Genomic DNA, 17,389 nt, shown 5'->3' on the forward strand with positions numbered 1-17,389 from the left:
CATGATCGTATTGAATGGCGGTGCAGGCTCGAAGGGCCGAATGGCATACTCCTGCACCTAATTTCTATGTTTCTATGTTTCTATGTCAGCTATAGGCTTTAGAGATACAGCGTGGAAACAGGCCCTTCGGACCACCGACTCCATGCCGATCAGTGATCACCCATACACTTTATGCAAGTGCTATTTGCACCCCATCCCAGCCTTTCTCCATAGCCTTGAAATGTCTTACTTTTCAGTTGGTTATCCATATTTGTTTTGAACAAAGGGCTTTGGACCTGAAACATTCAGATGCTGCTTGACCTGTTGAATGCTTACAACATTTTCTGCTCTCATTTTAGAATTCCAGCATTTGCAAAGTTTTGATTTTCCTTCTGAAAGCTACAATTAGATATGCCTCTAGTAGTTCTACTTACATCGCATATCAGACGTAATCTCTCGCTATATGAATAAATCTTTCCCCATAATAATTCCAATTCTTTAGCAATCAACTTCATTCTTTGTTTCAATTGGGGGAAAAAGGGCAAGAAACAGATGTCAGATTCTCTCTGCCGACTCTGTACGATTTTAGAAACATAGAAAATAGGTGCAGGAGGAGGCCATTTGGCCTTTTGAGCCAGCACCGCCATTCATTGTGATCATGGCTGTTTGCCCCCAATCAATAACCCATGCCTGCCTTCTCCCCATATCCCTTGATTCCACAAGCCCCTAGAGCTCTACCTAACTCTCTCTTAAAGCCATCCAGTGATTTGGCCTCCACCGCCCTCTGTTGCAGGGAATTCCACAAATTCACAACTCTCTGGGTGAAAAAGTTTTTTCTCACCTCAATCTTAAATGGCCTCCCTTTTATTCTAAGACTGTGGCCCCTATTTCTGGACTCGCCCAACATTGGGAACATTTTTCCTGCATCTAGCTTGTCCGGTCCTTTTATAATTTTATATGTTTCTATCAGATCCCTCCCTCATCCTTCTAAACTCCAGTTAATACAAGCCTAGTCTTTTCAATCTTTCCTCATATGACAGTCCTGCCACCCCAGAGATCAATCTCGCTGCACTGCCTCAATCACAAGGATGCCCTTCCTCAAATTAGGAGACCAAAACTGTACACAATACTCCAGATGTGGTCTTACCAGAGCCCTACACAACTAGATCCCCACACAACATCCTCCACTCCAAGGCAAACCATCCCAACTTTTCCAGTCGATTCACATAACTCATATCCCTCATTTCTGGAATAATTTCATTAAATCTCTTCTGCACCCTCTATAAAGTATTTAAATATTCCTAAAGTGTACCATCCAGAAGTGGATACAGGTACTTATCACTTCAATCAATCAATCAATCAACCAATTTTATTTGTATAGCACATTCAAAAACAACTCACATTGACCAAAGTGCTGTACATCAGTGCAGATACTAATGTGCTACATACAATGGTACACAGACCTAACAATACATACATAAACTGTTTACAGCGCCCCCTCAGAGGGCCTCAAAAACGCTAGGGAGTAGAAATAGGTTTTGAGCCTCGATTTAAAGGATTCGATGGAAGGGGCAGTTCTAATGAGGAAAGGGATGCTGTTCCACTTGCTTGTGTTTAAAAAAAAAAACTTACCTCACAAAACTCCTTTAAGCTTTTCCCCTCTCGTCTTAAATCTGTGCCGTCCAGTATTTGACGGGAAAAGACTCTCTCAATCTGTCTCCCATTATTTTATATACTTCTGTCAGATCACCACTCAACCTCCAATGCTCCAGAGAAAACAAGCCAAGTTTGTCCAATCTCTCCTTGGAGCTAAATATCAGTAATATAAAGATTTTGAGTAAACTGATGTGAACAGTAAATATTTTTTTGAGTTCCATCTGCAATGTTTCATGAAGTTCAGGTGTGTTTATACCTGTCACTAAATAGTTCAACATTTAAAATTATATTCTTACCAACAAACAGAGGTAGAGGGGGACTTGTGCCGGGAACCAGTTTTAGGTAGGAGTCTTTAAGTGAAAAGTTATTATTGCCCTAACTACTGCTGCAATTTAGTAACTTTCTCTACTATCTGATCATTTCAGAATGGCAGGCAGTGGCGAGTGGAGTGCCGCAAGGCTCGGTGTTGGGGCCGCAACTGTTTACTCAATTGCTATCCCAACTCTAAACTTTCAGATCCACTCCAATTCTCTGACCACAGTGTCCGACTGTACGTGTTTTCTGAAGATGGTCGAGCGATAAGAGGAAAAGTGACTTTAAACATGCAATGCCTGGCATATAATATATTGAGATCATGCACGATAGAACTTATGCTGGCAGTTCCCAGCATGAAATGTATTGGTTTGCCACAGGCCTATGGCCCTATGCATTTGAGTATTTAATTTATAAATAGAAAATGAGAAGATACTGCTGAATGGAAAAAGATAATATACACCCGAACAAAATAAAATGCACATTTCAACCCTTATTGGATCAGAAGAAACTACTTAATAGGAATAGGTCAGGTACCACAGAGATGGCATCATTTCAATTGGTGAATGCTGGTTATGGATTATCACGTTTCTAACATGGAAATACAGGACATCTCTAAATTCGAGGCTTGGTCAGATTTTCAATTGACGGCATTTGCACTTTATTTAAAATAATTTATAAAATGTATTTAAAATTAATGTTTTTATTACTCAAATTAAAAATGCATTTTCATGTATTACATATTAATGACTCCTAATGTGCTTTTCATTTAAAGATGTTTTGTAGCTTTAATAAGTAGTAACAGAGGGGATGATGATTTGAGCAGATAGTTTTTGAAGATAAGAAGATATGGTTGAAATTTTGGGAATGGGACACTGAGCATTTGATGGGTGAAATTATTGAATCAAGAAATACTTTGAACAATAACATACAGGGGCTCAGAAACAAATATATATATATATATTTGTTTCTGAGCCCCTGTATAACAAGAAACTGCAGATGCTAGTTTACCAAAGAAAGGCACAAAATGCTGGAGTAACTGAATGGGCCAGGCAGCATCTCTGGTGAATCTGGATAGGTGATGTTATTGGTCAGGACCATTCTTCATACAAAAAAAAATGCTTGTTTTCACTTAGTCATTTGCTGATGGGATATCTTTGAAAAGATAACATCATATATAAATATTTAATCAGGATCACGAACATATTCTTTATTTTTGTAACCACAATTTTGGGCTTGCCGCCAGTTAAAACTTACAATAGACAGTAGACAATAGGTGCAGGAGTAGGCCATTCGGCCCTTCGAGCCAGCACCTATTCAATGTGATCATGGCTGATCATACCAAATCAGTACCCCGTTCCTGCCTTCTCCCCATATCCCCTGACTCCGCTATCTTTAAGAGCCCTATCTCAACTCCTCTTGTTATGAAGGCCAACATGCCATTCGCTTTCTTCACTGCCTGCTGTACCTGCATGTTTACTTTGATTGACTGATGAACAAGGATCCCCAGATCCCGTTGTACTTCCCCTTTTCCCAACTTGACAATATTTAGATAATAATCTGCCTTCCTGCTTTTGCTACCAAAGTGAATAACCTCACATTTATCCACATTAAACTGCATCTGCCATGCATCTGCCAACTCACCCAACCTATCCAAGTCACCCTGCGTTATCATAGCATCCTCTACACAGTACAGACTGCCACCCAGCTTTGTGTCATCTGCAAATTTGCTAATGTTCATTTGAATCCATTCATCTAAATCATTGATGTAAATAGCTGCAGTCCCAGCACCGAGACGTGGTATACCCTATAACAGGGCTGCCAACTCTCACGCATTGAGCGTGAGAATCACGCATTTTGCCAAATTCGCACACCCTCACACTGATCACAAATTTCTCACGCTCAACAAAAATTTCAAAACTCATATCAACTGCATGGGCCACGGGTGTTGGAGAGCTGGGGCTGAGGGAGGGATGGAAGCAGAAGCAGCGGCGGGGACAGATGTGGACGAGGAGCCGGGGCTGGGGCTGGCAAGTGTTTGCCAGGCGGGCGAGTGTTTGCCAGGCTGGCGAGTGTTTGCTGGGCTGGCGAGTCGCTCGCTGCAGCTCCGGCCATGGAGCAGCCTCAGTGAAGGAGTCCCAGGCCGTCGGAAGCATTGCGTCCCTACCGTGGGAGGAGGGACACCCCCCTCCCACACCCTCCCCCCACTCGGTTGCACTACTCCCTCGCCGGGTACCCCCAAGGCTAGTGATCAGTGATTGCTCAGCCTCCCCACTTTCAAAAATGCTCCGTGGCCCCTGGTCCAGACAGAGAGCACTGCCAAATGTGAGCGGGGAACTGAGGCCAGTTGTCCGTGATGTCTGGATCCCAATGCTCAGCGCTTCGTGTTTTGGAGTTGACGAATGTCATTGATTTGTAATTAGCCTGATATGTAATTAGTTGACAAAACCTTAATTTATTAATCTGGAATATCCAGGGAGGTGGGATAAGTGAAATATTAAAATGACATGCAAGGTGTCAGGCTGTCTGTCACAACATACAGCCCCGATAACCCATTATTTCCTTCAGTCAAATATTGGGAAGTTAGCACTATTGTCATTTGTCACTCAACTATTTTGTTTGTTTTCCTCACTGACTATTTCTAAACCCCCCACTCAAATTCCTTTGACAGGTTGAATAGAAATGTCCCCAATCTCGTTGTTTTATTAATTGAACACGTAGATGAACATCCTCAAAGAGTGTAATCAGATGGAAACTGATTCAGATGCGATGTTTAAGAGCTTGTTCAAAGAAGGCGCATATTTCAAAGGAGTGACAGAGATACTTGCAGGGGAATGTGTGAGCAGATTATTATATGTCATTAATTTTAGCTTGAACCAGGACATCTGAAGATTCAAAGTTTAATATATTAATTGTGCTGATACTGACTACAACCGACCACGTAATGACTATCATCCATTCCGGAGGTTTTATTTTTCTGATACCATTTAAACTTCACTTGGATTTCAATCACTTCAATGTAAAAGTAATTGGGAATGGGGAGAATTGGAACATAAAATTGCCCTAGGTACATATTAACTGTAATATAATAATGTATGCATGTTGCTAGGTGCAAACAAAAAGATCTTTTCATCATTGTTGTGTTATGAATACCACAGAAAACATTACATACTCTCAAGATCACATTTGATAGAAAAATATTGCTTCATTATATAGTTATTGGACTTTTGCATTTTTGTAATTTCCTAGCTGTGAGGAAGACTGAAAATACTGAATATACTACAAAATACTGAAAATATTGGGGGTGAAAATGACTTCAGAACAGTTTGTTAGGAAAATGAAGGAAATGGTAACAGAATATACAGTATAATTTTATGGATGAGAAATTGTGTTCAACCAATTGATGACTTCCTTGACAAAGTAACTAGCATGTTAGATAACAAGGAAGCCAATGGATGTAGCAAATTTTGTTATACAAAATTTGGTCTGTGAAGTGCACCATAAAAGATTACTGCATTAGATAAGCACCTGTGGCCTTGAACATAATAGGTTAAGTCAAAGGGGTCAGATATGGGGCTTTATGTGTGGGCCAGATATATTGTCAGTGCAGAGGGGCTAGGAGCAAGGCCAAGTGTGCATCCAGAGTCAAGGTCTGGAATAGTACCAGGTGTGCAGTCAAAGCTGGGACAATGGGAGTGTTCAGCACTGGGAACCTAAGCAGGTAAGCAGCTCTGATCAGAGTAGAATAGGGGGCCAGGTGTAAGGCTGGACTCAGGGTCAGGAATGAGAGAAGGTATGCAACTGGAGTCAGGGTCAGGAGTAGTATCAGGTGTGCAGTGAGACTCAGGTTGGTCATTATGGGCCAAGTGTTTGATTATAATCTGATTTCCATACATGAATATACTAAGATCATTCATGTACTGCACCTGTTAATCCATCATCCCGGCATGAGGGCCTTAGCATCGGGCCGCCCGTGGCGGCGATTGCGGGTGAACATCTGGGAAGATCGGCGGGGAGGCTGGCTGGACTATGGTACCTTCCTCAACTTTGGTGCCACTGTGTTGTGTTGTGGTTATGTTGTGTCGTGGACTTCTGTGTTTGTGCTTTAAAAAAAAAAATGTTTTATTTATTTATTATTTCTTTTTATGTTACTTGACTGTAAGGAAAATTCATTTCGTTGTCTCTAATATGAGATAATGACAATAAATTGAATACAATACAATTCATAGCTAATCCAATTTAAAGCATAAATATTGTATTCAAGTGTAAGTTAGACTTGCTAGCATATGCACCAGATTGCACAATTTCAAACTGAAAAATGCAAAAGCTCCGTACCTAAATTTGAACTACATGTTCAAGTTCATATTTATTGCCACATGCAATTAAGGTACAGTGGAATTTGATTTACCATGCAGCCACACAATCAAAAGAGCACAATACACAATAGAATACAACATGAACATCCACCACAGTGGAATCAACATTCTGCACTGTGGTGGAAGGCAATAATGTTCAGTCAGTCTCCCTCCTTTGTTCATCCGTGGTCGGGGCCATAAACCCTCCGCAGTCACCGCTACGGACAGCCCGATGTACAGGCCCTCTCTTCGGGATGCTCGAAACTCCGACGTCGGAACGGACAGACAACCGCGGCTTGGAGGTCCCGATTCGGCCGCTTCCTACCGGAGACCGCGGCTTCATGATGTTTTAGGCCGCAGGCCGGCAGTCGGAGCTCTTCTCTGGCGTTCCCCAGCGAGGGATCCCAGACTCCGCGATGGAAAGTCCACGCCGCGTCAGCGGCTAGAACCTCATCAGACCGCGGCTTCAGGATGTTATAGTCTGCTGGCCAGCAATCGGAGCACTTCTGCTGGCCATCCCCGGCAAGGGTTCACCCTGCTCCACGATGGAAATTCCGCGCTGCGCCCGCTGCTGATGCATTGGGCCTGACTCCGGGAGAGACCGCACCAATCCAAGCTGTTAGGCCGCGAGGGAGGGCGAAAATGTGACTAGGAGAAAGTGACCAAGGTAAGTGACTGAGTTTCCCCCTTCTTCCTCCCCCCCCCCCCCCCATTCCCCCACACTAAAACACACTTTTAAACATACTAAAAACAAAAAAATGTCGAAAGGATGAACAGCTGCCGGCGAGGCCGCCGGCTTGCGGCGCAACACGATTTGAACTTGAACTTGAATTTGAACTAAACCTATTCCTTACTTTCTCTCTTTCTTGCCTTGTAAACTTTTATCCCACAAACTTCTCTGAATCTTATTTTTCTCAGGTTTCCTGAGAACCTATTTCCTTTTTCCACAACATCATCAGTCATGCATTCATTTGCCAAAGGTCTAAAATTCAATCCCTGAATATCTCCAGCACTCATTCCTCCTTTAAGATTAATTTCAATTCCTCCCCGATTCTCTTCTAACACCCATCAGTTTGGTTCAGTATCCTTTATTGATCAGGCATTTGTGAAGTATTAAGGATTGTTTTAATCGTGTTTTAAAATTTCATTCCTCCAATCTTCTTCCATTCTTCTTAAAATGCTTCCTCTAGTTTCACTTGCAATGAGCATAGCTTCATGCTCTTCCAACAAGGGATTGGACACTACCTCCTGAATTTTCCATTAAATATGATCTTTGGACTTAATAGAAACATAGAAAATAGGTGCAGGAGTAGGCCATTCGGCCCTTCGAGCCTGCACCGCCATTCAATATGATCATGGCTGATCATCCAACTCAGTATCCTGTACCTGCCTTCTCTCCATACCCCCTGATACCTTTAGCCACAAGGGCCACATCTAACTCCCTCTTAAATATAACCGATGAACTGGCCTCAACTACCTTCTGTGGCAGAGAATTCCAGAGATTCACCACTCTCTGTGTGAAAAATGTTTTTCTCATCTCGGTCCTAAAAGATTTCCCCCTTATCCTTAAACTGTGACCCCTTGTTCTGGACTTCCTCAACATCGGGAACAATCTTCCTGCATCTAGCCTGTCCAACGCCTTAAGAATTTTGTACGTTTCTATAAGATCCCCCCTCAATCTTCTAAATTCTAGTGAGTACAAGCCGAGTCTATCCAGTCTTTCTTCATATGAAAGTCCTGACATCCCAGGAATCAGTCTGGTGAACCTTATCTGTACTCCCTCTATGGCAAGAATGTCTTTCCTCAGATTAGGAGACCAAAACTGTACGCAATACTCCAGGTGTGGTATCACCAAGACCCTGTATAACTGCAGTAGAACCTCCCTGCTCCTATACTCAAATCCTTTTGCTATGAATGCTAACATACCATTCGCTTTCTTCACTGCCTGCTACACCTGCATGCCTACTTTCAATGACTGGTGTACCATGACACCCAGGTCTCGTTGCATCTCCCCTTTTCCTAAACGGCCACCATTCAAACAATAGTCTACTTTCCTGTTTTTGCCACCAAAGTGGATAACCTCACATTTATCCACATTATACTGCATCTGCCATGCATTTGCCCACTCACCACCCAGCCTATCCAAGTCACCTTGCAGCCTCCTAGCATCCTCCTCACAGCTACCATTGTCCCCCCAGCTTCGTGTCATCCGCAAACTTGGAGATGTTGAATTCAATTCCCTCATCCAAATCATTAATATATATTGTAAATAGCTGGGGTCCCAGTACTGAGCCTTGCGGTACCCCACTAGTCACTGCCTGCCATTGTGAAAAGGACCCGTTTACTCCTACTCTTTGCTTCCTGTCTACAAGCCTGTTCTCTATCCACCAATACTGAACCCCCAATACCGTGTGCTTTAAGTTTGTATACTAATCTCTTATGTGGGACCTTGTCGAAAGCCTTCTGAAAGTCCAGATATAACACATCCACTGGTTCTCCCTTATCCACTCTACTAGTTACATCCTCGAATGAATAATAATTTAGTTGTGCAGGTTCCTTGCTTGCATTGTTGTTCTTCCATTTTCAACCATCATTTTCTGAAAATACCCACTGAAAATCTAGGCTGCAAAGTTGAAAGGAAATATCAATATGATTCAAAATTATATATCATGATTTCAACATTACAATACTATTAACACGGCAGCAAATTCACAAATGTAAAGCGGGCAACCAAGAACATTGGGTCCAACTAAATGCTAAAAAATTGAAAGCCCACTTAGTCCTTTACAAAGAATGAAAGAAATTTATATTATTGTGAAAATGTGCTTTTAGTGAGTCTGATCTCCTGGTCTCTATCTCCATCCTAAAGGTTTCCCATTGAAAATGTCCTTTTTCTTGTTTTATTGATGGAAGAAAGGAACAAGTTGCACCTCGGCCATTCCCTCTTCTCCCCTCTCTCATCAGGCAGGAGGTAAAGAAGTCCAGATTCAGTGACAGTTTCTTCCCAGCTGTTATCAGGCAATTGAACCACCCTACCAACAACTGGAGAACAGTCCTGAGCTCAGAAGACCCTCAGACTATCTTTGATCGGACTTTGCTGGACTTTATCTTGCACTAAACATTATTTCTGATATTCCCTTTATTGCATATTTGCACACTGTGGCTGGCTCGATTGTAATCATGTATTATCTTTCCACTGACTGGTTAGCATGCAACAAAGACAATGTGACAAAACTAAACTCAACTCATCTCAACTCAACTACCACTATAGTAAACTAGAAACACCTGATTACTGCTACCCCTGCACCAGGACAGACAGACCAAAACATGTATCTTCAGCTGAGTCGGAACGAGAGTAGTATGTACACACACTGCAAGATAGAAATTGTGAATAATTATTTTGATCTGAAACCTATCCCTCAGCCCACCTTCCCATGGGGACTGCGTAATAGATGTATATAAACAAGTCACAGCTTCCTGAATGTTGTTGCTGCTGAGTCATTTCACTCCAATCTTCAACTGAAGATGACAACACCAGTTGAGCATTGCTGCAATGAGTTTTGATTCAACCACCTGGGATGTCACAGAGCACACAACTAGCATGCTGCGCATTCATGGTTCTTTAATTTGCCTGTAATCCTCTCCCATCTACTCTGGTTAAAAACTGGCTGGAGAGGTTGGTTGCTGCAAAACTACAAATAGTTCTCAACATGGAGGCCCCAAAGAGGGCAGAGAGAATGATCCAAAGTGGCACCAACCGCCTACCAAGAATGGAAAGGAAGGCCTTTTGTCAGCCACAAGATATATTTATGTTATTTTCCTTAACAAAGATTTATTTCAGCACAACTCAGCAAAAGGCAGTAGAATAAAAAGTGAATCATGTTAAAGGCAGAAGTTAATTGTTGTTCTTAAAAGATAGAGGATGAAGGGGCCAACAAATCTAATACCATGTTCACAAATGTGCATCGAATTAGTTGATATTTTCAAGGTGCGGCTTTTCAGTGATTTTAGGAAGTACTTGGAATTAGACAATAGACATTAGACAAAAAAGTGCGGGAGTAGGCCATTCGGACCTTTGAGCCAGCACCGCCATTCAATGCGATCATGGCTGATCATCCCCAATCAGTACCCTGTTCCCGCCTTCTCCCCATATACCCTGACTCCGCTATCTTTAAGAGCCCTATCTAGCTGTCCCTTGAAAGTATCCAGAGAACCGGCCTCCACCGCCCTCTGAGGCAGATAATTCCACAGACTCACAACTCTGTGTGAAAAAGGGTTTCCTCATCTCCATTCTAAATTGCTTACCCCTTATTCTTAGACTGTGGCCCCTGGTTCTGGGCTCCCCCAGCATCGGGAACATTAGAAAGTATAACTGGAAGCAAGCGGGAAGCCATGTTCAGAGGGGCATTTGTCATAAAGGTACCAGATGCTTTTTGTAGATTATAAACTAGACAGAAACTTTCCTTAGTTGTTGTGGAAGAACCGACTCCGGAAAAACAAGTTTTCATTGTTGCCGCTGGTAACTTTTTCCATCCTCTGTTCTTTTTCTGCACAACTACAAGTGTCATTGATGTTTTTTTTCTGATTTACAATTTGTGCAGTAGCTCTAATCCTTGTTAACCATGAGTTACCACAGTTTACCACCTCTGGAAAACTGGAGAGGATACAATTGGAGTTACCTTAAAAAGTATATAGCATTCTCTCATATAATCAGATGTAGGAAAGTACCAAGTAAAAAAATAAGCTTTAGTATTAAAATAACAATGCATCCTGCACAGTTTGTAACCAGTATGTACGTGCTCAGTTACACTCTTTCAGTAATTATCTCATTCTCAATCAATAAAATGGTTAGCCAGTGATTCTACTCTGCCTTTCCTTTCTTTGTGGCAGGCAATGTAGCAAAAATAAATTTGAGTGAAAAAGAAGATATTTCAGAAGGCATCATATGTCAATTTATCTTCAAAAACAAATAAAATATACAATGACAATTGGATCCAATTCATACGTTGCATCCACAGACATATCAGTCCTGTAGTTATTGCCTTTGTTATTGTGCTTGGTAAATGTGTCATTGAAGTGGATCAAAAAAACAACTTGGTCCAATCTGAGAATGGAATATAATAGAACAATCAGTGAAAAGGGACGTCCTTAGGGGAAATGTTTAAACACTTCACAGAATCCTAGAGTTCTAAAATACTGTCCTCAAAGTGTGTTTCTAATGCAGGTGAGTTTGAAAGATCAATCAAGCATTGCATACAAAGAAGAAACAGACATAAACAGAGACAGAAAAAAGTGTTCACACCCAATTTATACATGCAGGCACACCCAGCTGCATAGGTTGATTTTGGGTAGTTGTATCTCTAAATCTGTTAACAGTGTTAATTGTGGAGTAGCAAGCAGCACATAACTAAAATCGTGTAACCAACTTTCTGAACATGTTCTATCTACCCTGATACACAGTTGCAGTGCCAAGTGGCTCATTTATTTATTCAGCGTGGACATCGTTTGCTGGTATACCTGATCATTATTAAGGATCTTAAATACAGTTAACAAGGAATTGTGCGCTCAGAGCTCATTCTACTTCCAAATGTATTTTACCTGTCCAAGTGTCTTTTAAATGTTGTTATGGTACCTGCCTCAACTACCTCTTCTGGCAGCTCATTCCATATACCCACAATCCTCTGCGAAAAAGTTGCCCCTTGGGTTCCTGTTAAATCTTCCCCTCTTACTTTAAACATGTCCTCTGGTTTGTGATTCCCCTACTGTGGTGAAGGAATGTGCATTCACCCCATCTATCCCCCTCGCTTCTTAAAGAAGACGTTAACTGAAAACTTGATTCATTTTCTCTGTCTGCCTGGTAATCTCCCACAACAGAGTTTGGAATAGAGTGTCTGGTTTGGGAGTGGGATGTTGGGAATGTGAATGGCAGCTCGCCCATCATTGCTACCTGAGAGTGACTCGAGCCTCAGTGTTGGAAATGCTTGCCTGAGAGAGGACACTGTTGTTGAGTGCTTTTCCTTCAAGTGAATTTGGAAAATTTTGCAAAGACAGTGTTGGTTGTATTTTCCCTGTGCCCTGAACTGTTTGCTGTTGATAAGCAGGGATTATTACTGCCTCATAGACCATAAAAGCTTTATGCCAGATCTGAGATGTCAATCTTCAGTGCAGTGCCCTTGCTTGAAGAACAACAGCCCAGAATTACCTTAAACAAATTTCCAACACTTCTTTTAGTCATTGTAGTATTTATAGTTTTATATTACTTTCCTTTTTAGGATGTCTAGGCTGGTTTTAATTGGTCAAATAAGTTTTAATAGTCACTGCATTAAATCTGGGGATGGGCAATGAAGAGTTTAATTATCAGTTAGAGTGATACAGTGTGGAAACAGGCACTTCAGCCCAACATGCCCACACTGTTTAAATGTTCAACTTACAAATGATTAAGGAATAAGGCAACAATATACTGTTCCATTTAAACATGGTCCTTGGCTCAATGATCAGATGACCAAAAGATAAGCAGGTATCCACTTTTGTTTTTTTTAATTCACATAACTGGTAAGAGTGAAAAAGCTACTTTTATAACTACTAAACCAGGTTCGCTTCTTAATAAACAGACACCACACAAACTGTTTGGTAGACCAGTTCACAACTTTACTTATTATCGGCCGATGGAAGGGAGGGAGAACTCCAGTCAAGTGACCATTACAGACACTTGACCGTCCTCCGTTCACCTCTCTGAACAACAGAATTACATTGCCTTAAATAGGGTTTTTTTGTCCCCTTAGCACATTTCACAGACATTAGTCATGGTCAGAGGTACAGGAAAAGGTTTCCACAGAATGCATCACATCAAAGGCCTTTCGTTTACATAGTACAAGATAACATTGGCCATTTGGTTTACGACATTTTATCTTCACAGAGATCACCCTAGCTCTCGCTGCTTCCTCTCTGTCATTTGGTCCTTCATAAACATAGGCCATTTGGTTTATGGCATCTTACTTCAAAGATGTGACTAGCTGTTTCTCTCTGCTTGTCCCTTGGGAGACAATGTTATGGTGTTTATTATCCCACACACTGCAACCTGAGGCAAGCCTAATTTGAGACTAAATATAAGCTGTAAGCTAGCCCAGAAGCCAATTTAATATCTTCTTATATTTTTAACTAAAATTCAGCTTCATCAAGAGAGTCAAATCTTTTTACAGGTTATGTCATCCCGTTGTTTGAATTGAATGTATACTCAGTGTCATCATTAAAATTGTTCATGAACACGCCATGTGCTTTTCAAACTTTCATTCCAGGTGCACAATTATGCATAATCATGGCTAAGGTTGTGATATGACAGCACCAATCATTCCCCAAATGAAATTATGCAGAAATAGATAAACAAGTGACAATACATCTTTGAACAGCAACCTTGAAAGGTCCTATTAAAAATCAAATTCTCAAACTGTGACAGCCAATGAGTGGAGTTAATTAACACTTCTCTGGAATGCTGTATTTTAAAGAAAAATAATGATTACAGAAGGGCAGGTGATGAGTATGTCTGTGGAGATCATGCACAAAATAATAGTTTGTTGTACAATAAGACAGGGTGTGCTCCCCAACAACATCAAGTCCAATTGTGCACAGTATCTATTTGCAAATGCCCCAGGCACATTAAATGCTCTGAGTAGTTTTTTCAAAGACATGAAATTACTATCTTGAAATGCTTACATAAGTTTTTTATTGAGTCAGATCCCATAGATTTGCTTTATTTTTCTGACGGGATCCTTGATTAAAATCCAGTCATTGAACCAGGTAAGGAGAAATTCAAATTGTATGGGGATGGAATGTGGTCGAGATGGGGTTGTGGTTTAAATTCAACTGCAAACTGCACCTGCCGACCACTGATTTGATGCAAATAAAAAGAGCAAATCAGCCATTTCATTCTCTTAATGCAATAAAATAAAACTTCAGTTAATTTGTCATTTTCCCTCAGATTAATGGCTCTAATTACAAACAAATAGAATCACTGAATGAGATCTCCCAACATCTTGCTAAAAATATCAGAATTTTATTGTGAATGTTATTGAAACACTGAAGTTGTGGCGCTGGGGCTGAGCGTATATTGATGTAACTGGTTACATCCATTTATCTATTTCTTTCTGCCTCCATCTTTCTTTATCTGTTACTTATTATTTTCTGCCTGCCATTCTCCTGTTTCTTGATTTTTGTCATTTCCTTCCTTTTCATGTTAATTTTCCTGTTTATGACTTAGTTAAATTGAAATGAGGTGTCAGAACAATACAGCACTTGTGCAACATTGTTTCATGCCCATGTTCAACGTTCGGAACTTATTTAACTATAATATTCACAGGTGTCCTGAGCTAACTCTGCAGTTCACACTGCTGTAAATCTTTGTTTCCAATTCTTTTTATCAAGATAAAAGCCTCAACAAAACTTGATAATAACTTGGTGTTTCTATTTATTTTTATCAAGATAAAAGCGTCTGAACACAGATTAATAATAAGACACCAGAGGTGCAATGAGAGATCAAAGAAGTTAGATTATATATTAGAAACACACCTTCCTAAAATTCTGAAACCATTGATAAACATTATCTCCAAATTGTTTGGGATAACTACTAATTTGACACAGTCTCAAGCTCAGAGAGTTTCAAGTCAGCAGATTTTTCATACTTCAGTTTTGCAATAATGTTATAATAGTATTTCCTTCTGGTGTTTGCCGTTGCACTTTTGTATTGTAAGGTGGTATAGATTACCTCGCTCTTGAAACAGTTGCCAAGCAAGGATGCAAATTGCACTGGTTTTATTCCCAAATTACTGAAGTAAAAAAGATGTCAGAGTAAAATCAAAAGAACTTGTGGAGCTCACAGTCCCTTGGGAGGATGCTGTGCAGGAAGCCTTCGAAAGAAAGAAACTGCGATATACAGAGCTTGCAGCAGAGGCTGAACAGCGGGGCTGGAGAGCTAAGATCTGCCCGGTAGAAGTTGGACGTCGAGGATTCGTGGCAACATCTACCTTAAGACTGATGAAGGACCTGGGAATCAGCGGACAAGCCCTACGCCAGGCCATCAAAGAAACATCACGGGTGGCAGAGGGGAGTAGCCAGTGGCTCTGGCTGAAGATGAAAGACTCCATTTGGTCTCCCAAATAACCGACTAGTCAGATGCAGAAGGGGGTGGTTCTGGGATGCCAGAATGCACCGCTGAGCCTACTGGAGACGTCGTGGGTTCAATCAGCGAAACGTCGATGAAAGTAGGTGCCCACTTGATAACCCCAATGACGTGTCTGCCTAGCCTTTCTCAACATCGGAGGAGCATAGGTGAGTGCAGAAGGCTCCCATCACCATCGGGAGTAAAATGATATTTGGCTTTTAACATTTAGTCCTGTGTATTTGTAAACATTGTAATAAAGTATTCTTGTAATAAAGAAAAACTGATAACATTATTCTTGTAATAAAGAAAAACTGAATCCAAACAGCAAAGACCAACATTGGGTAAAATCTGGTCTGGTCTCAGTGACCTGTGCTGGTCGATGTTAGAAACCAGTGCTCAACAAACAGATGCGAATGGATAAAAAACCATTGGGGCAGAGTGAGGGCAAAAACATCGCAGGGCAGACTGACCGTGCTCAACTGAGAGGAGAGGGAGAGAGAGAGAGAGAGAGGAAAGGAAAGAGAAAGACCAGTTAAATGTGAAAATATAAACAGGAGTGTAAAAACAGCAGCAAGAGAGAGTTTGAACAGAACCTCAGAGATGGTGAGAATAAAACAATGAACAAGTGACGTAGGAAGTTGGAGAAAGAACTAGAAAGAAGAGGCAAAGCTGATCTCGAATAGCTCAAGAGATAGCGTATGAGATTCACTTGGAGTGAAGGAGGTCAGTGAGGAGTGGACTTGGATCAATTAAATCTCAATCTAAATCAAATCCAGTATTCAGTATCTGGGCATTAATCCTTCTTTCCCATCGACACCACTCCCAATGTTCAAGATATAAATTACAGACTCTCTTTACAGTTTTAATTAGACAAATAGCAGCTTGGAGGGGATGAAGGTATTGAACGCCGAGCTGTAGTCTATAAACAGCACATAAGTGTTTTTATTGTCTAAGTGGTCCAATGCAGAGTGGAGAGCCAGTGAGATCACAACCTCCGTTGACCTGTTGTGGCGGTAGGCGAACTGTAGTTGGCCAAGGTTCTTGATGAGGTAGGAGTTGATATGCACCATAACCAACTTCTCAAAGCACTTCATCACCACAGACGTTAGTGCCACTGGTCGATAGTCATTGAGGCATGTTACCTTACTCTTCTTGTGCACCGGTATTATGGATTCCCTCTTAAAGCAGGTGGGAACCTCAGACCTCAGAAGTGAGAGGTTGAAAATGTCCATAAAAACTCCCGCCAGTTGGTCTGCACGTTTTGAGAACTCGACCGGGTATACCATCAGGTCCGGGCGCTTTCCGGGGGTACACTCCCCTGAAGCATCTAATGACATCGGCATCTGTGACTGTGACTGTAATACCATCAGGGCGAATGGGGACTCGGGAAGGAACATCGGTGTTCTCCCTATCAAAGCATGCGTAGAACGCATTGAGCTCTTCAGGGAGTGATACTTCGCTGTCGTTTGAGCCGCCTCCTGATTTCGCCTTGTAGGAGGTGATGGCATTCAAGCCCTGCCATAGTTGCCGAACATCTGCCTTATCCTCCAGCTTAGAGCAGAAGTCCCCTTTGGCCTTTTTGATGGCCTTAGTAAGATCGTATCTGGACTTCTTATAGACCTTTGCGTCACCAGACCTGAATGCCTGGGATCTGGTCTTCAGAAGATGCGGATCTCGTGGTTCACAAATCTTGATAATTTTCTTGATTATTATCTTGATAATTTTTTTGTATCTAGGAATGGCTAGGTGACCTTTAGGGTCGGGTCCATTCTTCAGGCATTTTTTAAGGGGTTGTGAAAGATCGAAAATTTCATGTATTTGAATATGTTGCTACGAATATAACTATAACGAATGTGGGAGAAAATTCCATGAGCCATAATTGCCATATACATACCCAAAAGTAGAAATGTAGAAAGTTACAGTGTAAAAAAAA

This window comes from Amblyraja radiata, chromosome 12, assembly GCF_010909765.2.
Source record: "Amblyraja radiata isolate CabotCenter1 chromosome 12, sAmbRad1.1.pri, whole genome shotgun sequence".
NCBI classification, from domain to species: domain Eukaryota; kingdom Metazoa; phylum Chordata; class Chondrichthyes; order Rajiformes; family Rajidae; genus Amblyraja; species Amblyraja radiata.